Source organism: Xiphophorus hellerii, chromosome 8 (assembly GCF_003331165.1).
Source record: "Xiphophorus hellerii strain 12219 chromosome 8, Xiphophorus_hellerii-4.1, whole genome shotgun sequence".
Taxonomy (NCBI): domain Eukaryota; kingdom Metazoa; phylum Chordata; class Actinopteri; order Cyprinodontiformes; family Poeciliidae; genus Xiphophorus; species Xiphophorus hellerii.
The window spans coordinates 18,163,393-18,188,955 of record NC_045679.1 but is presented as its reverse complement, the minus strand read 5'-3'; the positions used below and the strand labels follow the sequence as shown (position 1 = coordinate 18,188,955).

Here is a 25,563-nt window from a genome sequence, read left to right as displayed (position 1 = left end):
GACAAACACAAGGTCAAAAAGTCTTTGGGGGTATGTCTCAACCAGCTTTGCCAAACTAGAGACTGACATTTTGTTCATTTGTCCCAGAATATCTAAGAGTGTTCATTTTCTATTCTTACTACAAACTCTCAGTTGGATTTAGGTGTACTTTGACTGGGCCTTCTAGAACATAAACATGGTGAATCTCAACCACCCACACTCTTAAGTCTTTTGCAGACCAACAGGTTTTCCTCCAGGACTGCCTTGTATTTAAATCCATCAATTTTCTTAACAGCTCAGCCGTGTTTCTGCTAAAGAAAACAATCCCCACAACATGATGCTTCCATCACCAAGCTTCACTGCAGGGATGATGTGTTCAGATTGAAATGAAGTGCTACATTACAAACATTTTCTGTGTTCGCTAAACAGCTAGTGGCAAATTACAAACAGAACTTCTTGTAACCATTAATAATACTCACACCAGAGGATTGGATTTCTCTTCCACAGTTATACGGTTCTCTTGATGGACTCTTTGATCCTAATGCATTCTCTAACACATTCCTTGTCAGTTTGGGTTGTTGGCCAATTCTTTTTAGGTTAGCACAGCACAATATACTCTACTTTCAGAGAGGCGTGTTCCTCCTATTAATGTGTCAACAACTTTATTCCTTGGTCCTCATGATGTTGTTTGTTCACCGATGTTCACTTACAAACCTCTGAAGCCTTCACAGAACAGCTGGATGTATGCAGATTAAACTACACATCGATGGACTCATTTCTAATTAGGGTATTCTGAAGGAAGCTATATTTTATTAGAGGGGTTCAGAGCAAGAGGGGAGACTAAAAATGTTGAAGGTGTATGAATAGAATATTGATTATTATTTAATAATTACTGGTCAACGATCAAGCAAAGCTATTTATCTACCCAGCAGTAATATATGCTGAACATCACTCAAACTATCAGTCTAATAGCACATCCTGGCATCAGCTTCTGACAAAGGTGCGCCTCAAAAATCAAACAACAGACCGCATGAACTGACACTGATGAAAAGTGTGAGATTTTGCGGATGGGGGTTTGAAGCTCTCCGCTGTGATTATTTTATCATAAATGCATCACAGCCACCAGAGACGAGGTATCTGCTGTACAGCCCTACAAGACAAACAGATTCACGACTGTCAGTTCCTGCGTGTTGGCACACCGACTCTCTGTGTAAATAACAACTATTCAGCTCCTGAGATAGGGAGGTTTGCACAGCCGTGCCAAAGATGGTGGTCCTATGTTTTCACAGTAACTCCTGCCACAGCATTCCCGCCACCCCCTCATGGTAATCACTTTACTCGTAGATAAACTATCACATTTTGTTCCAAAACATGTCAAGTTATGGTACTCGAAGCATATGATATGTAAAGCAAGGTTCACATTTCTTAGAAATATCTATACATGAATGAAATTTTAAAAAGATGGCAGAAGTTGGAACATCATGACATAATATTAGGGTTTGAATGCAAATTTGGTGGAGAACAAAAGTCCAGACAGGTGTGAACACACCTTTAAGAGAAGGTACCTTACATCTAAGGGCACTTTTACCTGCTAAGATGTGACAAAGAACTACTGCGGATCAAAATTACTTGAGATTATTCTGTGCTGCTCATAAAACTGTAAAACTATGCTGCAGGGAAATGCCATGTCCCTTAAAGATATTTCAAGATGAACACTAACAGAGCGAACACATTTGATTTTCACAAAATTAAACCTGTTAATTGAGAGCACACCTCAACTCCTAATTTGCACCTATTGTTTCAACAACATCGCTTCCAGGTCCAAGATGATTTCGGGCTGATCTGCACGTAGTCGCTGACTTTAAATGTCAGAAAACTGGGAGGGGGTCTTCTTAAGCTTGTGTTTTTTTTAGAAGTAATTCGCGGTGGATTTGGAGGAATTTCTGATCCTTCTGTCTTGACTCTTTCAAGTTTTACTGTCTTGACTGACAGTATCCAGGTCACACAGATATTTATTGGACTCTACCCTATGATTTATGTTTCTTGCACTTAAACAATGAATACATTTGAAGACTTTTTAAACTGCGCCTTTTTTTGAGAAGCACATTCGAAACTTTGTCAACATAAGTTAAAGATTTATAGATTATCAAACGCTGAGTTGCATAGAAGAAGTTGCTGTTTTGATGAGCTTGTATGTAACACATTTTTCTTCTGACTCATCCGTAAAAACCACGCTTCTGCTAGAGATTGAACACAGTGAAAAAATTAAGAACATAGCAAGAATCGGCTAAAGTTACCAGCAAGCTTCTCATGCCCTGATTTTTAAAGTTACATTTGACCTCCTTGTGATAGTGATGCTTCAAAACCGCTACAATTTTCCACCATACAATTCTTGAACTAGAAACACTTCAATGAAACACCGGGTACCTGCTGTGTGCCATCAAGCAGCTGTATGTAGTGACAAAACGAGGTCAAACTCACGTACAACTTTTCACATAAAAAATAAACAGGATCATGCAGGTAGTTATGAGTATCTTTTGGGGGGCTGAATAAAAACTATGGTTTGGATACTAAAAGAAAGGCATACCTGATTTACAATTGATTTATGATTTATGAGTTACCATGTCTGTTAATAAAATAAAACTACCAACACATTTTACTAAGCCAGGTAAAACAATTAGCTAATATTGCCTTGTTAACCTTCTTTAACTTTACAAAAAGCAGAAGGGTAACTATTAATTCCATGCAATTATTTACAGATCTTAGAGAATGACGTTAAACTAGAGTATTTTTCTTTAAAAATGCTGTATGTTCTTTGCTGGTATTAGCTTAAATTACATCTTAAAATTGTAACATTAATTAGGTTTTCCACTTTATTCCTTAAGTCATTAATGGCTTGCAACAATTTCAAAATCAATCAGTATTACACAGATAAGGATTTATTTAAAACGCAGTTGCTAGAAACACTGATAAGTCCTGCTTTAAAACTACTATAAATAAATATTATGAATAGTATGTTATTGATCTTGCATTTTATGTGGGTACTTCCTCCACTCCATCCACAAAGACTCCTGTTTCAATTTTAGTAATCTTTTAATTTCCTAATCTGTCATTTTAACTCAAATCTGTTCCTTTTTACTTGGAACAGACTTCAAATATATTTACAGAAAATATGATCCTGCCATTTCTCAAAAGAAGAAATAATGCTACATTATGAATTTTGTTTAGTTCTGAATTTCTGACTTTTCGCCTTGTTAAATGTAGAAAGACATCAAGTTGTAGTTTAATTGACAGTCTTGTATAATGATCCTAATAAAACCTGTCACTTGCACAGTATGAAGAAACTTTGCACACTTATTGTATGTGAAGGATCAATTCTTGGTGCTGAAATCAAGCATCTGCTGATGCAAGTGAGGGCCAAGTCAAGCCACAGCAAGAGGTATCTGTTTTGGCACCTTGGCTTTAATCATTCTCTTTCCCAGATACAACTGAGAGACTTTGAAAACACCATTAAACTGACGTAAGGCCTCAATTTCAAAGTCAGAGTTTGTTTTCAAAGTTTGATTTTCCTCTGTAGGTCATTCTGAACCCGATCATTAGAGAATTCATAGAAATGGAGAATTCTGATCCTGTCTACATGTTAAACATCTGTATAAAAATATGCTCACTGAATCACACAACCAGTGCTTAATAATTAAGTCCGACAGGTTGAAATGGATGAGAAACATCATGGTGGATTTGGGTCTTCACTCTGTGAAATACTGTAATTTTGAAACAGTTGATTAAGTTAACTTGAAACAAATTAACTTTGCTAAATATATAAGATCATTTTTTCACATTTGGATGTTACATGTTATATAACATTTATTGTATAATATATATACATATGTTATACATAAAACATATGGATGTTATTGCATCAAAAAAGTAATTGATCAGAAAGGTGAGAGCCCAGAACAACACAACAGGTTAGTTATTGACACAGTCAATAACCTGAAGAGAGATGGGACCATAGTCTTAAAGGTTACCATGAGCTACATACACAGTCAAGGATTAAGTGTGAGCAAGGTCCCCCTGCTAAAGCCAGCACATGTCCAGGCCTGTCTGAAGTTTTCAAATGACCATCTGGATGATCCAGAGGAAGCATGGGAGAAGGTCATGAGGACAGATGAGACAAAAATATCTGTCCTCCGTCACTGTAAACAGAGGTTTCTGTACCAAACACTGCACATTCAAATCTGTTACAAAACTGTATCTATATTCTATGAGTCAGAAGATCGAAAGTTTCAGAGTGCAGACTAAAATGAAAAAGAAAGAAGAAAGAATTAGAAATGTCAAAAAAGTACGTAAGAGGGAGTAGCCACAATTGCCTTCTTGATTACTTAAAAAAAATAATTTAAAAGTGATTGATTTGTTTCCAGCAAAGCTGGTGGAAATATTGGTCTATGTAGTAAAGATGGCTTATGAAAGGCACCCATGGTCTGGAACTTAACTAAATTTTTGTAAACCTCAGTTGCCATCATCACACAATTTTGAGAAACATGAATATGCAGAATGGTCCAAATGAGGGTACCTATTCTGCTGGTGAAGGTCCTTTGTTAGACAGGTATTGAAATCTGTAGCTATGTCTTGGTGAAATACTGTAACTAGTCATCAAGTCACAGTCATCTCTACATAATGAGCCATGGTTTGATCCCACTGCACAACATGAAGCTCAATAGTTCCAAGGAAAAGGCTCCCCGGTCATGATGGAACCAATGTTGCTTCTCTAAAAACATGTCTCTCATGTCAGTAAGTTTGGAAACCATCATGAATGACCACATTATCTTTTTTCATTTGAGAATAAAATGTTCTTCCACCTTTCCAGTTCCCTGATTTGTGGTCACTTGCAAAGTCCAAACAGACAAATTTGGAACATAGGAAGAAATGTGGCCTTTGAAGATATATATATTTTTTGTCATTTAAGTTTTTCTCTTGCAGATGCTGGCTTATGGTTACTGGCCTGAAGTGACCGTCACCAAGAGCCTCGATTATAAGGTCTAGTATCTGCCTGTGTCCGCTTAGCTAGAGTAGCGTTCCTCAATAAAAGAGCAGAATAGAAAAAATCATAACAAATGTTATAAAGAGGATTATTATAATAATCAACATGCAATATTACTTTTGCTTTTCTGCTTTAAACAAAAGTAATTAGACAACATTGTTATAGTGAGTTAAGTTCTTATAAATGCTGTGTTATTTGCACTCAAGTTTATCATGCCATGTGAATCTCATATCAGTCCAAGCCGAGTCAGAATAAATTCTTCTAGTCAGAAACCAGTAAGTGGAAGGATCCATGAACCAAGGTATGACTAGAAACTTAGAGTCAGCAATGACACATTTTGAATGATGATTCAAAGAAGAACTTACAATCTCATGTTCGTTCGTCGGTACAAGCCCGGCCTATGGGCTGCCGACATACTGGTGCCAGATACCACAGGGCACCTTCAGGTCTTGTGGACTTCGCGCATTGGTGGGTCGAAGCTGTTTTGGCAACAACCAAAGGACGGACAGTGTTGTTTGTGTGTGTGCATATGTGTGTGTGTGTGCGTGTTTTGGGGGAGATCAGACCAGTGTCTTCAAAGTATGTTATGGAGATTGTTTTCTCTCAAACAATCAGGCTGCCTCTGGCTGCTCCAACACCACCCCCACAAACCATTTCTCAGAAGACCAAAACAACAAGTTATCTTCGTTAATCAACTCAGTTCAATACTTGAAACCACACAGGATTCAGCCGACAAACATCCATTGGCTGAAAACAGACTCGGTCTGATGAAAAACCAAAACAAGTCTGACAAGGTGACTTCCACAGTCACGGCTTCCTTGAGTTACAGAGTCACCACAGACATAACCAGAGGGTCAGGACAACTGAGTCACTCCTTCCACATGTGTGGGAAATAACACGCTCCTCCTATTGGAGCTCTCACAAGTTTAATAAACATTATACACCCATAAAAGAATAAGTATTTTCCGTGATTAACATTCAACTACCATCCACACATAAGTATAATGCACATGCAATATCAAAAAAGGCAACTGTTTGGCTGTGACTCCGTGTCACAGCAATTACAGTCCCACAAACATAAATGCTGCTTTTGAAAATTATTCCCATTTGCAACACAATTCTATAGGATACCAGTCACATAAAGATGTGCAAATTGCATCACTAAACTGTACAAAGTAATTGCAGTAATAATATTTGCAAACATATTGATTCTTATTGCTGTTTTCATTGAACAAACAATATAAAATAGTAAAGCTAACAACTCGGACATAATTTTTTTTTCCTTTTTTTTTCTCCGAAGAGTTTTTGCGGCGCTTGTGGCTCGTATTTTTTGCGACAGTAGGCAGACAGGAAAGAGGGAGCGGAGAGGAGGGTAGACATGCGGCAAAGGTCGCCAGGACAGGGAGTCGAACCCACGACATCCGCGTCGAGGACTAAGGCCTCCAAACGTGGACGTGCTAACCAATGCGCCACCACAGCACGCCCCCAACACGGACATTTTAACAATTAATTGTAATTTATCATGTCAACAATAAATCTTATTATTCTTATCATGACAGCAAGTTTATCATGATAAATGATCAGCGATAAACAGTATGATAAATACATGACACATTTAGCTTGATCACAAAAACAAATAAATTGTTTGGATGTTTTTAAAGTATTTCTTCATCAGTCACTCAAAACTCTTATGAAGTAGGTTTAAACCCACAGCTGGAAAGCTTTCTAAATAACTGCAATTACATATTTTAGACACGTTTTTGTTTAAAATTCTTGAGAAAAGGGAAATTGTTTGATAGTTGTTTTTCTCATGTTTATTTTGAGAGATGGAGTGAGTAACAGTTACTAGGTAACCAGAAATATGGCTGCTGCTGGTCTGCAACAGTTAGCTGTGTAAATAAACAACACTTTGCTAACAGTTTGTCACGTTTACTTTAAAGGTGGTGACACATCAGTGCTGTGGTCAAAGCAGGGAGCTGCTTGAAGGCCTAAACAACATAATAAAATTAAATAATTCAACATTGTTAACACTTTACTTGTTTCCACACATTTACAACATAATTAAATTTTTTATGGTGAACAAACACAGGGAGCTGCAGGCCTTGAGACCACAGCAAAAGGGTAGCCAGGAAGTGTAATTAACATTTGGACTGTCAGCTAACATGCGCCCATCTGCACCTAAATTAACTTCTCTGCACACAACAATCAGTCAGCAGAGATTGTAGACACACACAGACTGAGGTCACAGTTAAATTGCACAACTGGGTTTTTGGTGGATTATCTTTACCTGAAGATTTAAAAACAAAAGAAGTGATATCAGAACATCAGTCCTGGATGGGGTCTCCAATCTATTAGTAAATAAATACAACAATAAAGTGTCTGAATAGCAAAAAGACTAGGGAGATACATATTTCTGGCGATTAAAGTACTTAGTAACTATATCAACATTTCTCCAATGACTGAAAGTAGGATTAATGTTTTAAAGTGGTCCAGCCTGAGTCATAACTTGAATGTTAAGAGAATAGGAGATTAGGGTGATGAATAGTGTGATGATAAGAAGGTCTTCTAACTTCAAAAAACTTGGAACTCACCACCCAAGATAAATCCTGGAAATAGTCCTTGAAAACATGCAATAAGCAGTTTAGCTATCATAAGAAAAGTTGTACTACTAAAAAAAGTCCACTACTGAGAAGGATGTAGGTAATTGTTGGAATGACATTTTTAATAAAGTGTTTTAAAAAAATTCTCCGAAATTACTAATCCTTTCACATTACTTTATCTTTTGAGAGACGCTTGACCCATTCCTTTCAGAAACCTTCCTTTCTGATTGATGATTTTAAGTCTAAATCTGCCAGAGTGTGAATAGTTTTGGGCTGAATTATTTTATACATACACAAATATTCAAATTTCAAAAACCTTTTTTTTTTTTAAGTCTCAATCTGAATATTTAGCATGCGAAGAGTTGAGATTAGAAACAGCAGTTTAAAACCTTCAGGAGGTTCTTCTGTATTTAGGTTGATTCAGAAGATTTATATCACTTCATAATCCTGGACTGACTGAATGTTGTTCAGATCCAGATCTGGATGGGCTGGGGGAAGGGACAGGGAAGTGTGCAAGACCATCTGTTGCAGGGCTTGTTTTCTTCTTGCTGATGAAGATACAATAACCAATCTGTGGACTTTGAGTTAATATTCTGATGCAGAACTGATTGGGATTCAATAAGCAATTATTTTGTGATGGAGGATAATTCAACAGTTGAACTTGTGGGAGAAAATGCCTAATGAATATTCATAAAAACACATTTATGAGCTGGCTTGCAAAGTCTTGATTTTTAGGTACTGACAAAACAGTGTGATAAAAATGAAATACTTTGCCAAACTATCCTACTTAACACGATATCTATAATCTATATAGATATCTTGTTTGTGAATCCTTGACAAGAATATCTGCCATATTACAACAGCATTACAGATCTTGTGTGATAAAGACCAGATAGATGGATGCTGACCTCATTCCTCTCTGCCTGAGCAGAGCTCTTTCCAAAAATGATGTGATCACATGGTGCGGCTCATTTGCGGAAGTCTGAATACAGAGAGATGAAACATCGATCCCACCTGCCCGATCAATGAGAGGGGCACATTTCAGAAGAGATGCGAGGATCAATAATGCTCTCTATGAACATTTTGTCATAACATTCATCAGACGGCTCCTCAAATGAAATGAGAACGATGGGAAGGGTATGAAATTTCTAAACACCAAGCATAATTCCGTTAAATGGGGTCATTTTTGATTGGTAAAAAACCCCAGCATATTAGGAAGGATAACTAATAAGTGTAAACAAAACTTTGTAAACCAGCAAATCAACTATGAATTTCAGGCCCTGACCAGAGTAGACCAACCAGCTCTGGAGAGTCCAAAGTGTCTTTACATTATGGCAGAGACAACAAAATTATCCAAAAATAAAAACCGGCCACCTCTTTAAAAACCCCAAGCAATAATCTGGAGATAGACACTTCTCTCAAGGCCTATGGCCTTCTAGAAAGTAGGTCAACCTCTGCCCAACATAGAGCATTTGACTAGAGACAGTCATCAATTACTTCCACATCAAAAACGCAGGTCCATCATGAAGCAAAACCACACCATTTGTGAAATCAGATCTGGTACATGCCTCCTCCCATGAGTCAAAAGTTCAGCTCAACTAATGAAATCCATCTTTGCTCAATTCAGAGTACTAACAGCTTTTTTTTTTTTTTCAACTTTTCTATTTTTATTTTATTTTTTGTATTTATTTTTTTATTTTTTTATGCAGCAATTAATTTAATTGAACCAGTCGGTTTTTGTTGCTATGGAATTGCTTTGCATTGAGGTGTTACTTTGTTAACTTTGTTCATATATTTCAGTATAATTAAACAAAGTTAGTCACTTAAAATAGACATGGTGTTAACATTTTCCAAAAGAGCCATTCAATTACAATTCTATTTAGAAGAATGGAATAACTTTCAAATATGCCAAGACTGCCTGCGTAGGTTACAAATTAGGACAGAATTGTAAATGTCAATAAGCTTTATTTATATTGGAAGCTTTAAAAACTTGTGTTTTTAAAAATTGCATAATTTCAACTACTTTAAAATACTGCCCAAAATAACCCAAAATGTAAGTCTTAAGCATATTTAAAAATAGTAATAATAGCAGGAGGTCAAAAGTTAACTAATTTTCCAGGCGTTATAAAAACGATTTCATCATCACGCTAATTTTGAGAATTGGTCAATTCAGGTTGAATTTGAAAATAAATCAAAGCACTCAAAAATATAACATATCAAATATCATAGCACAAAATGTAGCATTCACCATCAGCTTGTTCCTTGGTTAGAAAGTTTGTGCTCCCACACCAAGTCTGTTGATTTTTGGTGTTTATGGTGCTAAAAAACAAACTATTCAGCTGATTTAAAAAGAGGTTCTACTCCTCCTGAGATAAATATACAATGGATTTAAGTTGTATTATTATTTTTATATTATTTATTTGTATGAAAAATCATGTGCTCTTTCAAATATTACAAACTCATCAAATATTACAACAGACAGGTGCATCTGTGGAATCTCAAGCAGCTCCTAAACTCTCGCAATCCAGGTTCAAGCCACAACTTTTTCTCGGCCTTCTTGTTTTGATTCTCTATACAAATGTCAGGAAATTTAATCTCTTCCAATTTAACAGCTGTGCACTACATGTCCCAGTGCTCCACATTTACAAATTAAGATTTCTACCTTGATTTCATCAGGCCACAAGTTCTGCTTCCCAGCTTGGGAATTAACCAGATGCTTGGAGAAATTAACATTAAAATAGACCTCATGGCCAGAAGACCTCTTTTATGTTGTTGCCTTGAGGAAAGCTCAGAAGTATGCAGAGCACATAAAACTCAAGCTAAGTGCAAGCTGCAGACAGATTCAACCATACAGACCTTCAGTTATTTTTAGCTTTGCTGTGGGCCTCTTGGTAGTTTTTTTTCCCCTTCTTCTTCAAAGCTTCTGCTTAATAGGACCATCCATCATAGAGAGATGACCTCAAGTAGACATGGCCTTCGTTCTGTCATTCTGTTCTTTTGTCACCATGTTTGTGGAATAGTTATGGGCTTTGATTGATTTTTCAAAATTCTTCAAAATGTGTTATTTTGTTCTCTCCTGTCCAAGCTCACTTTGTGTATCTATAGTGACATCAAGTTCTTTTGACAAGGTTCTAGTGAACATTCAGAAGATCTGCTCTATGATTCCAGTCCGCCTTAGAGGAGCCATAAATACATGTGCAGAGCCTTTCAGACACTGCAGTCCAGCAAGATTTGCTGATCTGTCTCCTGCCTGACCTTCACTTGTGTCACATTCAAAGTAAGAGAGAGAAACAGCTCATGTTAGCAGGATAGGGATTGCTTACTTAAATATTCCAGATAGATGAGAGAAGTTCTCATCTCATCTTGTCTGCACAGTTTGCAGCTTTATTTACACTTTTAAAAGAACCAATGCAGACAAAAAAAAAAAAAAGTTAAAAATCTCACTGTCGGTTCAGTTAATGCATAACAGCCTGAACACATGCCACCTCTGTAATGGAGGACAACAAGCAGAGCCATTTTGATCTTTGAACCTCAAAGCATCCGGCTGACTGAGGGCTCCAAGCCAGTCCTGAGATCAAAAACAGAAGGAAGGTGGAAGGGAGGAGGGAGAAAGCTGTGCCTCAAACATGGATTGCTGGTTGGAATCATGCAGCCATCATCCCAGAAACATCTGGATCATCTATACTGCAGTGAAAGAGTTCTGAATTGACTGGTTTCGCAATCTGCAACACTTAAATTTGGCAAATCAGAACTCCGTTATTCTACACCCATTAATCTTAAACAAGGATTTAAAAATTGCTACTGGTGGTAGGTTTTTTTTTTTGTTTGTGTGTTAATGGAGACATTTTTACTGAAAGGAAAACATTATCTGGCACTAAATTTCCTCACTGGAAGGAGTTTTTGAAATGATTAGAGTCCTTCAAAATATTAAACCTCAGACAAAACCAAAGCTTCGTCAGTCGTTATCATTGTAGTGACAAATGTTTCAATTATCAAATTATTCATACTAAATAGGATGGAAGCTTTGCACGATTGGTCCATAAGCTGCATCACAAAGACTATTCCCTATTAGCTGCAACTCAAACAACCAAAGTCATCATTTGTTCAAACACAGTGGCCAGTAGGATAAGTCAGTTATTTTACTCAATGACCAAGCTAACAACGATTAGCAGCAGCAGCCAACAGCAATGCATGTCTCTGCATTTCATACATAAAATAAATAAATAAGCTGTACAATATGTTAAAAAAAGACACATAAAAGAGTGAGAAACAAATGACTAGAAATGCAAATAAATAATTTATTAGTGCTGATCTCACAAAGTCGTAAACACACGGCTGCCATATTAGATTCTTGAGGATGGCCTCCATCTCTCCCATATGGAATCTCTGCTTAATGTGAATTTTTTTTACTTCTCCCCAACATTAAAATTGGGACATTTTCACCTCTGAATAAAAATAGACTGCACATCTAAACTGCTAAAAGTTTATTCGCTTCTTTAGTGACAACGGCAGCATATGGAAGAAGACCAGGTCCTGTAGGTGAGCTATTTAAAGATGTCTTGACAATATGGCTGTGGTTTAATTAGTGTAACAATAGTGTATAGTGTTATAAAAAAACAGCACAACTGTCCTACAGATGCTTTACAACACAGTTGTACAATTTCCTTACAAATCACTATGTTATTGTGGTAATTTTATTGTTCAAAATAGCAGGTGTTTTTGCAAAACAGACCCAGTTTTAAGAACCACAGGTCCTGTTTAATGCAGGATTCATGTTGTAAAGCTGTGAAATGACTTATTCTTTTAATGACTGTTCCTTCATTTTTAGGCTCTCAGTCAATAAAGTTAAAAGCTTAAAGACCAGATTTGATGATGCAATTTATAGATATATATAACTTTTTAAAAATAAATCTTTACCTTTTAGAAAACGTGTTAATGAATAAAGGATAGAAATCTAAACTTTGTCCCATACTTAATTTTCTTTTTCTGCACCAATCGTGACATTAAAAGTGTTAAAAGCACACTATGTATTGAAGTTCACCAGATAAGACACACCTTGTGTGTTGAGCTCTTTATCTGTGGCAGATGGTTACCTGGCATCACACATGCAGTGAGATCAGTGAACTTGCTCTCTTTTTTTTCAGTCCTTCACTACAACACAAGACATTTTCTTTTCCCAATATTTCCAGCTCTCTTTTTCCACATTTCTGTCTCAAGCTGCACTGGGGGAAAGAAAAAAGAGAGAGAGAGAGGGAGAAAGAAGCCGGCCATCATGGAACAAGTAACCTTGCTCCAAGGGTAGCCTTTGTGCTCAGCAAAGGGCTCTGAATGTTCCTTCTGAAAAGAGGGACGACTGCAGCACAGAGCACTTGGTGACAACATTTGGCCTCTTTTTGCTTAGACGATAATGACCAGGCAGATTACGAAGAAGCAGGCATTTAAGGGCCATCTTCTGCACTGTTACCGTCTTCAGGTTGTCATGGTGAAGACTATCAAGAAAAATACAGTCAGAATACGATCTTTTACATCTGCTTTCGGATGTGATTCTCAGAGTTATTTATGTGACCTTCAGGGCTGACATGTTCAGAAAACATCAAGCTGGAGAATCCCTGAGTGAGAGCCTCCCGTGTGTGAAGGTTGGGTAACAAAGACCCTGAAACACCCTTTATTTTTTTGTACGATACCAAAAATGAAATAAATAACATAAATTGAACCTTTTCAATTGCACCAAGTGAAAATAGCTCCCAACACAAATCAAGACTAAATGAGGAAGCAAGTCTACTGAGCAGTAACCTGAAAGTCTTCTGCTCAGCCTTCTCTTAGCATAGTCACCTCACTTGGCTGCTCTCACGTCTCTCCCTCTCGAGGCTGACAGAATTATCTTCTGCATCAGAGCCGAGGCTGGGCCAACGCTCCACACAGAGGACTCCATTTCACACAGCCAGACCCCGCAGCGGCCGAGGAGACACAGCCAATCGCGCTGGAGTATTAGTGGCATGGCCGGCCAGCCATTTTGTGCTCCTCAAGGTCTTTGACCGTCCTGCTCGAGCCGAGTGGAGGAGCTGCTCGCCTCTGCTATCCTGTTACACAGATGGAAGTGTTTAGCTTTAAGAGCGCAGACCTGAGCAAGCAGCTTCCCCTCCTGCCGGTTCCTCCTGCAAGCTGTCATGACCGAGACGCAGAAAGCAGAAGTGAGATGTGTGGTTTTGATCTCAGTATACCATGAGAGAAGCTGAAGACAGCATCCAAAGTCTGGTTAGCTCGCTTCTAAAAACCTACAGCAATCCTGTCATCAAAAAAACATTAAGATGATGCATGGAAGCTTGCGTAAATAAGATGTTTGCGTTACCAAATAAAATCAGAGAGAGGGGGAAAAAAGCATTTATAGTATGAGGGACGGATCTCAGGGAAACCCGTTGCAACATCATTAAATATTCCAAAAATGATTAAGTGCAGAATTTAATTAATAGCTCCAGGCATGATTATTTTTACTATTTTGCAATAGAAGGTAGGCAGATATTTTTAGTTTTCTCAAGAGCTTTCTTAACTTAAGGTTTTAAAAAAAATAATTCTGAGAAATTAAACTTCATACAAAAGTAGGCTAAAGGGTAAAAAACACCAAAACAAAACAAAAAAAAAACAAGCAAGTCCAACCAGACCATATATCCACTGTCGGACGGGAGAGCTGAGTCAGAGCTCCTGAAATTGAAGCTCATCAGCTCGTGCATGGGCTAAACAAACACGACCAAGGAGACAAGGACAGACCTTACAGAGAAACCAGGAAGTGCTTTTCCACAAGGACAATTAGTCCAGGAAACCTAACATTCCACGCAGCCTTGGAAAGCGGCTTCTCCAAGGAAACGGCTTCCTCACACAAATCAATCTGCTGCCATCTCTAAGGCTCTGCATCGTTTCACAAACAAACTCCATGGATTACTCACAAAATGCCACAGTGATGCAGCATCTCGCAAAAAGTATTCATAACCCCTGAACTATTTGGCATTTTTTCACGCTCAAACTTCAATGTATATCTTTGAGATACACCACATTTAAGTAAAGTAAAAGATTGAAGTGCTAGGAAAATGTGTGCATGTATTCAACCCTTTTAATCTGATCTCCATGAATGAAATCCTCTGCAACCAATCAGCTTCTGAAGTCGAACTAACTTTTAAACAAAGTCCACCTGTGCATAATTTCATCTCAGTTTAAATACAGCTGTTCTCTGAAGGCCTAAGAGGCTGGATAGAAAACATCAGTGAAGAACAAGCATCATGAAGACCAAAGAACACAGCAGATGCGTCAGGAATATAGCTGAAAAGTTGTTTAAATATTATGATGGAGCGCTGTTTGATCAATCATCTAAAAATGTTAACAGCATGGCACAACAGCAAAAACCTACCAGGACATGACTGACAATTAGAGAAGAAACGTCAAGACCGCTATAATAACTCCACAGGAGCTACAGGAGGTGACATCTCAGGAGGTAGAATCCACTGGCAATATTTTGTCCACTTATCTGCATTTAACCGGCCTTGCCTTTATGGAAGAGTAGCAAGAAGAACGTGATTATTGAAAGAAACCAATGAGAAGTATTCCGATGACTCAGCAATTATCCAGCAGTAGGTGTTCTGGTCAGAGGAAACAACATTTCTATTTTCTTGCCTACTTGCAAACTCTCACTCTAAATGTACCACTCTCACTATGAAACACAGTGTTGGTAGCTTCATTGTGTGGGAATGATTTTCTTCAGCAGACACAAGGATGCTGTTCCGATTTGATATGAAGACAAATCAAGGTCAATCGACACATGTAAAAATTTAAACTCTCTATCCAGTCTGACAGAGCTTGAGCTGTTTTGCGATAATCAAGGAGTGATAATTTCAGTACCCCAAAAGACTTGCAGCTATAAGTGTAACAAAAGGTTTCAAGAGGAACTCACCAGGGAGGTTTAGGGCTAAAGTTCAAGGGGTATGAATACTTGTGCAAAGAACCTTTCATTATCTCAAAGGTTCCAAACATTAAGCCCATTTTATTTCAAATATGTCTCTACTGACTTAAAGTAAAAGGCATCTCCAACTCTGCATTTCTTCCCCAGAAACAAATCACCAGACAAAAAAAAAAAAAAAAGCTGCAGGATGCACTGAAGGGTTTCTTGCGAGTTGCACTCAGTGGACAACTGCCAGAAAACACTGCAATGCTGACTTCCTTGTAAGCCTGACATGGCAGTTACTTCAGTTACAGGAGGTGGGTGAGGTTACAAGCTCATCAGGACGGAGCACTTCAGAGTAACCACCCAGAGGACAAGGGAAGCAGTAACCCCCCACAAAAAAATAACCAAATAGCTCAAAATAAAAACTCAGAGCAGATTACAATCAGAATGCAGTAAAAACCTTCAAAGTTTATTGAAGATGAGAGGAGGTGGGCTAGTTCTTCTGCTTCTCTAGCTCTACCAAACTGACCTCTTGAGGCAACTCAACAAGTTTGAGAAGGGAAAGAAAGACGAGAGACGCATCAATATTAACTTACCACAGGGACCTCCTTTCCGAGTTTCTAAATATTTAATCGTGGATGGACAGCTCTGTTGTCTCAGAGGCTGAGCCAGTGTGGATCTCTCTCTACAAGACCAGTCCTGTTCCTGCTCAATGAAGGCCTTGTCCAGAGGCACCACACTGCCTAAGGAACGGGCGTCTCCAAAGAAGCCTGAGGGTTTTTTTTTTCTCCCTTTCCTCCCTCCACCACAGGCAGCTCGAGGCAGACAGAGTAGGTTTACTGTGTCCTACTGCAGAAGGACATTAAATCATGATGAATTTGGAAACCATAGGACTCCTCATTCATCTCACAAGACACACTGTCACATCTGCACAGTCATTTCAGATCAGGATTTCCAAAAAAATCTACTCCTTAGGTACAAATATGTTGAGGAAACAACCTCCCTGAGATACAAACACTTTTTTCTTTCTTCCAGGAGGGGAAGCACGGTGAAACTGTGATCTTCAGATGGAAAGCAAAGAGGAGGAACCAGTTCTGCAGCAGTGTAACGTGGCAACTGACAAAAGAAACTGGAATGACACCTCTACTTAGCCACTTCCTTGTTCCACCTAAAACCCAGACATGATGGTGCACTTAGGTCTTTAAGTAGGCCAAAAGTTACACAGCAGAAAGATCACACTGCAAGTCATATCACAGTTTGAACACAATCTCAAATGATGACTGAGGCTTCAGAGCCTCAAAATTAACAACATAAGAGACAAAAAGGAACAAAATTTGGCTGCAGTGTTTATCTGGACAGCGCTTTGGTTGGTAGAGGAACAGCAAGCAGGGCTGGGCTGCATCTCATGTGGCATGTATCACGTCAAGAAAGCGCTCACTGGAGCATTTCAATTTGCTTTTGTCCGTCTCTCCTGGCCTCCTTCACTGCCCCAGGTAGAGAAGAATGGAGGAGTGCATCATGCGGTGTGAGTAAGTGAATGAGTGAGGTCAGAACAACGGGAGGAGGAGGGGAGACGTTGTGTACGTGTGAGAAAGAAAGGAGGAGGTAAAGAGCAGAAAGATAGAGAAACGGGTGACTGATGAGCTTCATGACCACTTCCTTCCAGCATTCAAACCATCACAGAGGTCTTTGTGGCTGTTTGATCCTCCGCTTTACCAGTTAAAAATGATTAAAACACCTCACAAACGCAATGGCTTTAGCACTTTTGGCCTCTGCTCCATCACCTCAATGCTGAATTTTGGTGTTAATTTATATCGGGGCAATCGAGCTACTAAAATAGATCACAGATTTGGACAATCGTTTATAAATGTTAGTTATGAGCTGCTGTGAAGAGGCACTCAGCTCCTTCACTTCAGATAAATGGCTCCTGCAAGATCTTTAAGTGATATACAAAAAGTCATGAATTGAATAGGAAGCCCAAAATTGTTGGACATTTTTTTCATTCTTTGCTTCTCCATCATTTTTTTTTGTTGATAAATGAGAAGCTTGCATTCTTTTGTTGCTCCAGCAAAGGAGTTCAGGTTGTAATATGAAGTGAAAAACACCTGCAAAAACTACTGAATAGAGATGCAGCAATCTGGTCATTTTCACAGATCAGAAGGTCAAACGATTTAAAAATATGAAAAAATTATATTCTAACAATATGCTTGAGATGCAACAAAACCAAGAGCTTTGGTACAATTTATCTTCTAAATCTTACAGTTCTGACAATTTAAAAGAAAAATAAATTAAAAAGAAATCAAAATCATCTGTCAGATTTTTTAAAAAGTAAAGGAGGAAGACTGATGTGCATCTCTACCTACTTAAGACACAGTAAGCAGGATTGAAAATAAATTCCCTATATAGCCATAGTTATGCAATTATAATCAATGTGTTCTTACGTTATCCACAACCAGCTCCATCATGTGAAACATTTATATTTAGAACATTTGGATTGTGAAAAGAGATGTTAAAGGCTGGCAAACCATATAATCAGTAACATTTTCTATGTAAACTGGATTCTGTACTAGCATCACACACCAGAGTTCAGAAACACCTATTTCACTTAAATTTAGTAAGTTATATTTAACTTGCTAAAGTTATACAATAAATAAAACTTGCAGTATTAAGTAAGGGAAGATGATTTTTGGGTTAATGTAGGCCTCAAACGTAAATCACAATTATCCACAAAAAAAAAACATCCTTAACTAACAAGTTTAAACCTAATTTGATGAAATGTAAAAAAAAAAAAGAAAGAAAAAAAGTATAAAATATTTATCTCTAAAAAAATTCAGAGCTTAGGTATGACTATAGACTATTGGAGTTGCATGCAGAGAAAATATAGAAAGAAACAAAAAGAAAACAGTCTGCTCTTAAGGAGGGAGCCATTAAGGGTTCACCAAAGGACGTACTTCTATTTTTCCCCCTTACTCTGTATTTATGTCTTTTATTTCATTGTACGTAAAACACCTCATCACTAACTTTGATTATGTCGATTACTTATTGTGACCATAATGCCCAATCAGTATCGTAATCACTATCATCGTTCTGGTGTAAATATTTAAACCAGATCCTTTTAATGCATGATCCAAATCCCATTTTAGATGAGAGTTTAAAGGTATTCAAAAGTCCCGTTACCTTTTATATAGAACTTTAGGATTATTGTCCTATTTGTCAAATGAGAACATTTCTATATTTATTCTGAATCTAACATTGTTAGTTAAAAAAAAAGGGGTTTTTTTGGACATGTGCAAAATTACAAAGTCAAGAACATTAAATGAGTTTAACTTTAGCTTATGGTGTGAATAATGATTTTGAAACAAACTGGATGAAAAGTGAAAGCAAAGTTTCCACATGAACATTAAGAGGCTTTAATTACAGATTGCCAAATAAAAGAAATTATCAGTTTATTGGCAATTATTAGCTTTATGGTCTTTTGCGTCAGTTTCTGATTATCAGATTATTGATTAATCGATTGACATTTAGAACAAAATGGTGCTTCCTATTCTTAATATGAAATGCGTGGTGAGATGTTTGTCTATTACGCTACAAAACCGACACAGCAAGCCAACAGACTTTAGGCGTTTGAAAGACTCTGCAACCCAAAGGTGGAGTCCTATCAATCGACTGTTTGTGGAGAAAGAAAAAAACAGATAAGGAATGTGTTGCAGACTTGTGAAAGTTGAAGCTTGAGCTGGAAGTGCAAACTCAGAGCATGAGTTATCTGTGTGGACGCTGAAGCTTCCTCCACCAAAAGACCTTAATCACCCCTTGAGCATGCAATCCCCAAGCTCATTTGCAGCAACTTCTAGCAGACTAGATCCGCCGCAGCCAGCCTGTCTTGCCAGACGAATGTGTCTACAACAGCAGATTCTCGCCTGCTCGTCCTCTATCGGCTCCTCCTTGAGAACTTGTCTGCCCTACCGAGGTGGGGAGAGAAGGAGCGTGGCCACCATTTTGATTGCTCTTCCCAGCCCCAGCCTTGTCGCAGCACACCGTGTCAAGCTCACAGGCTTCTTGTCAGCAAGATTTCACACAGTGGCTAGGAAAGCTGCAGAACACACACACGCACACTCCTTTCAATCTCCAGGCAGGCTGGACACCTTCAGTCTATTATGCACACAAAGTCACCTAAGGCTGAGCAGATAATACAGAGCATGTTCATGCATGACACCTAATCTCTAAATGGCTCAAAACCCACATCAATACGAGTAATTATGTAATAACATGAACATGTGCAGCCCAGATCTCCACTCCCTCGAGTCCAAGCTATCATAAGTTGTAACGATCTGCTTTTATTTTAATGAAAACCGCTAAAGAGTGCCCGATGGGGCAGTCTGGAAACGGATCAAAAACAAAGCAAGAATCATCATTAGAATTTCCTACAAGAAACTACCTGCAAAAGCCGTTGCTTCACTCACGCACACACACACAAACAGAAGAGCGTGCATACGTGCGTGTTGATACCTTAACTACCTGCAAGACCAAATAACAAAAAATGGCATTGTTCTGCTATTAAAAATTCTATCGTATCCCCATGTCCACCTGTAGATAGAGTCACGGTTCTGAAAATGTTCGACAAGCAGCGCTGGTGCAGGTTGGACTGCTCTCAGTGGTATTAAAAAGTAGCTTTGAAAGAGTAATGTGCTAGATAATTAAAAACAAAAGATTTGGGATATAATGCCAACAGCCAAAAAGATGAGCTGTCCAAGCATATTGATTGTTGCTTCATCAAAACATCATAAAGCAAGAGTAGAGGAAGAAATATGAAGATGTCCTTGTACAAACTTAATAGAAACATAAAGTAGATCCATTTAACACTAAATTATGAACTGGCACCTAGAAATGACGTCAAACCTAACCTAATGTGTTCCAGTTAAATAAGAAACCTATAGGATATTCAAATTAATATAATCAGTGACCAAATGAACTACAATTAGCAATATATGCCTGCAACGTACATTTATGTATGCTTTACACAATAACGACATATTTATGGCAGGAGACTGCATCATATAAGGTGACTGATATTTAAAATTAAAAAAATTTAACTGCAGCTACCACTCAGTTTTATATCCAAGGCAACCATTTTGGGAAAAGCGCACAAATAATACCCAATATTAAAACATGTGACTGTATTGTGGTAAGAGGACAGTTTCCTGCCGTGGCAGTTTTTAGAAAAAGTTTGAGATCCACTGTGTTAGGGAATTTTATAAATATTTTTACTGAAGTTCTTCCAATGTTATACCAGGCAAGTTTGTTTCCACAGCCTGGTATAAGATTCTCACAATATGATAACTGAGAAAATGATCAACCATCAAAGCATTATTGTACTTGTGAGTGTAATTTTTAAGTGAAAACATGTAATAACTTAATTGCTTTTACTTTAAAAGTTAAATTCAATAAAATCTAGCTTTATTTTTAAAGCACTTTAAAACATTATACAGAACAAAAGTGCCATTGATAGACAGAAAGAGCAACAGTTAATCCTACCACAAATAGTGCATTGACTATTCAATTATACATATCCAGTACATTTGGCTTGTGTTATTTGGATAAACAATAATTATATAATTTTAAGTTAAAAGCAGTAAATTAGCTGTTTTCAAGTTTGCTGTCCAGCTCTGCACTCATAACAGGCTATTAGAAGCTAATATTAGCTGATTGGTCAGGCTGTCTGTTGCAGTAGCCAAACCAGCCAGTTTAACAGACATAAAACGGTGTTGCCACTAGGAGTACTCCACATTTTTACTTAATAGTTTCCAATACATTGCATCCAAAAATAATTACTAACTGAATAAATGTGTATTTCCTATAAATAAAGTGTAGATCTTAACCAGTTTTCTTCTTTCCCCACTTTGTTCCTTCAAATTGACATTTTGTCTTTCCGTGTTATATTTGCTAAGCCATAAACAAAGAATGCACTTTAACCATTGCATTACTTTTGTCATTTAATATTAATAGATTATAATTATAATTTTAAAAAGTGCAACAATTTGTTTGCTAGATACTATTATGATAAAATAATTTATCTCAGGGAATAAATAGTATTTACTTTAAGAGCAAAGGGGTGACATGACCAGCACCCAGGAAATGCAGTAGTCCTCTTTCAGCCAGCTGGCTGGTAGTGTGCAGGTCATTGAGTTGATATGCTACTCCATGCACCACAATTCCATTCACTCCAGCAATGTCCAGCTATTTGCCTTAGATCTCATTAAAATTAGTTTGAAAAAGAGAAACAAAACGGTGTAGCATTTCAGTGGTTTTGAAACATTAACTTTTTAAAACCCTGGCAGATCTTCAGCCCAGATCTAGACTATCTGTAAGCATGTAAGCGAAAACAAAATTCTCATGGGAGTTAACACCTTGAACGCACCGCCACTTTTAAACTTCTCCTGCTTCCCTTTCAGCAAGCTAAAACTTCAGAGCTGAAAAAAGCAGCAGAAGGAGGAGGAAGAAGAAAAGGTGGATGAGCTCATTCTGAACACAACCTTTGTTCTGCCTGCCTGTCTGACTCCAGGGGCTCTCCTTGGAGACTCATCTTTCCTTCCTCCATTTTATGGTGAAGCCCTACTTTGTGTGACATACCTGACTTGAGACCAGTGACAAGCAAAACAGCACCTCCAAGCAGTCAAGCTGGTAACACTGAAGCAATAATCACCCAGGAAATAAAAAAACCTTAGAACATAATATAGGTAGAACCAAACTGTGGGTTATCTTAGAGATATCTAACTCCAACGCTGTGGAGAACGGAGTCCAAAAATCGCTAGCTGATAAGGTTTCTTTCTCTAGAAGCTGGGAGGAGGAGGAGGGGGATAGGAAAGCACTGGACATGGCTTTCATGGTGAGTGAGTACGTGTGTGTGTGTGTGGGTGTGTGTGTGTGGCTGGACCAGCGGCTATGGCAGCTTCTCTGTGTCGCTAATGGAGTCTGGGAGAGGAGATCAACCCAGAGCAATGGCTCCTCCATGAAGCTACCGCGCAGGCACCAGAGAGAGAGAGAGGGGGGCCACCGACTAATTCCCCTGACCAGACATGCCGGCGGAATAACAAAACGCTCCGCTCCGGTGCTGCCGAAACACGCAGGCGAGCCTCCTACTTTGCGCCACCACCACCACCAACGCTGCCGCCGCGTCCATTTCCTTGTGTCACTTTGACAACAAACCGAAAGGCGACATAAGCGAGGAAGCAGCGGCTTGGGAAGCGAGAGGACCCACTTGACTTTTTGGGCTGCCTAGTGACTAAAAAAAAATCTCGCCCCGACTTCCTCGTCTGGACCCTGGACGAAACCCGAGCGAGCACGCAGCTCTTTCCAGGTCATTCACGAGGCGCTCTCCAAATTATATCCCATGATCTACCACACCGACGTTCTCTTGGACCTTGAAAGCCCAGCAGCAATCTTGACGAAACTGGACGCACAATCACAAGAAGGGGAGATTAAAACCAAAAACTCACTGGTACAATCTTCTCCTCGAGCGATCCTCCCGAAAGTTGTCCTCGTATTTCATGCGTGCGCCCGGTCGGTCTAATGGATGATCGCCATCTTTCCTGCTTCTCCTTCGCTGCAGCTGCAGATGACCTGAGATCCGTCTGTCTCTGAATAATGAGCAACCACACAGACAAGGAAGACAATCTGCAAAGCAGGCTACACAAAGAAGTTTGGGAGACTAGCAAGCACCAGAGGGTGCACAAGAGTTTACGATGAGACGAGGAGAGAGCATCAGCAGGATGGACAATGTCTATGCCCGAGAAGCTCATCCTTCATCTAGACTGAAGTCAGATGATCTGCAAAGCCTTATCAGCGGCTCAGAGCACCAGCAGATACACGCGGCCACCGTGAATTTTATATAGGCAGGCAATACTATGTGCGCAACGTCATGAGGTTATCTGCAGTTCACCTTGGTGATGCTGCAGCTTCACGCCATACATAAAAATATAGATATTTCCACAAATACATAAATAAAAATAAATATATATATATTTTAAAAAACGTATTTAGTAAGACAGAAAAAGACCGTTTCAGTTATTTTGTAAACACAACCACATTTACCAAAAGGGTTATTCTAAATAATCAATTAATAAAAATCTAAAAAAATTTTTTTTCTTATTTTATGCCCCTTGCTCCAATCACACACACACAAAAAAAACATGGCTGATGTGCTCCTGCGGGCTACTGCTGTGACCAGCTAACAAAAGAAAAGGAGCCCAGCACAAAAGGTGCGGGGGTCCTGCTCAGATGTATGTCAGTAGTAAAAGGATGGGGCTGGATGCCTGAGGGGGGGTGGAGGGAGCTGAGCTGTAAGAAGCCAAGAGGGCAGGCATGCATATATGGGTGGGTGGTTAGTGAGGAGAAGCAACCTACCTGCCTTGCATGATTGAGCAACTAGAGTGTAATATATCACCTGAGAGCCTTTTTTTTTAGTGAAGAGCTATAGGTGAATATTACTATATTTGCTGTGTTTTATCAAAGTCACACAAGTTACATTTTAATTCAGTTGCATAGAAGAATTCAAAAAAACAATAAATATCTATTTATATCTATCTATCTGACACACCATTCAAAATTGGAAAGACAAGAGAACTACAATCTAGGAACCTCTTCTATTTATTTTAAGGGTTTTGGGGGGGAAAGTGAGCCTTTAGAATCATTGCATGTTTTATATACAATATGCCTCTGCAAATCATGTCTGATATAATAACTATTTCATCTTCTCTTATGAAGACAATTATGCTATTTTACATTATAGTCTTAGGGTTTAACATTTGAATGCATCATCAAAAAATATATTAAATATCTACAATGTTCCAAGTATTGGAGATCATCCTTATTGTGTCATGTCTATTTTTTAGTTTTCAGTTAAATTTAAGTTAAGTTTATTTAACAAAATGACCTAGACTTTAAAGGTTTAATGAACAATTATGGTGCTGTGTCATTATATTTTGACCGATTCCCTTTACCAGATGAAGATCATTAAAACAAAGAAAGAAAGAAATATAGTCAAAAATCAAATGTGATACTTCTTGATAAACAATTTGTAAGTATTTGAGAGAATTCAAGAGATAGAAATAAATGTACAGACTTATTTAGAGTTAATAGAGATGAGTCGAGATAAATGTATTGTAGGACAAATATGACATATCTGTATCTATACAAAAGATTGAGAAGGGTGTATTTTTAATTTTATTTGAACAAAACAAATCCCCACAGTTTTAAAAAATAATAAAATAGTTGTTTCTGTCCAAACAAACCACAAACTGTGAAAATTCAAGATTAGCTATATAAACTCAACCTTTAATAATGATTGATGTCAATGGGTTCACAATCTGCTTGGCAACCAACCCGAACAGTTTTAACTGCACAGTATAAAGCTGCTGCTCACCAGATATGCCTCTGCAGGCCACCTGCAGAATGTTCGAATGAGGTTCACATGGACAAACTGGAGAACTGTTGGAAAATATTTTTAGGGATTTGTTTTGTCATAAAGTTTTTATTTGAAGAGAAGAAACCACTACACTCTAGCTTGACAATTTATCCCAACTTTGGCAACATTCCTGAAGTTGCCAAAACTGGAAACTGCCTGTTTTAGCAACTTCTGGGACAAGACAATCAATTTTGGAGAAACAAATTAGTAATCATACCACCATAATGAAGTATTCTATAAAATGAGAAAATAAGTCTGCATTTGTCTGTATTTCTCCAAGATAGCTTTAAGGAATCACAAAGAGATTTAATCGCAAATGTTTTACCCCATTTTTTCACATCTGACCTCTGACATGTTGTATTTTATCCAATGCAATATTGCAATATGGTGATTTGCTTTGTGGGATGTCACACATGAATGATGAAATTTTGAGGTCATATTTATACAGATTAAGAACATTTTGAAGGCTTTACAAGTCTTCAAATGGCAGCATAAATCAGGTCAGTGTTTGGCTCAGCATGTACTTGTCTATTAATCAACACACAGCTCATTA

At 38.1% G+C, this 25,563-nt stretch overlaps 1 protein-coding gene across 5 annotated transcripts in view; it reads right to left on the bottom strand.

The window, feature by feature from the left end:
* The window catches only part of znf462 (zinc finger protein 462), a 53,181-nt gene extending 29,818 nt beyond the window's left edge, over positions 1-23,363 (bottom strand). For 4 of the 5 annotated variants that reach the window (XM_032568895.1, XM_032568898.1, XM_032568897.1 and 1 more), the window contains exon 1: positions 23,044-23,363. The gene's annotated coding sequence lies outside the window, so the exon portion shown is untranslated. Of the gene's footprint in view, positions 1-13,452; positions 13,667-23,043 lie in introns of those variants that run through there. The other variant, XM_032568896.1, reaches the window with a different exon arrangement.
* Between the last annotated feature and the right edge of the window lie 2,200 nt (positions 23,364-25,563).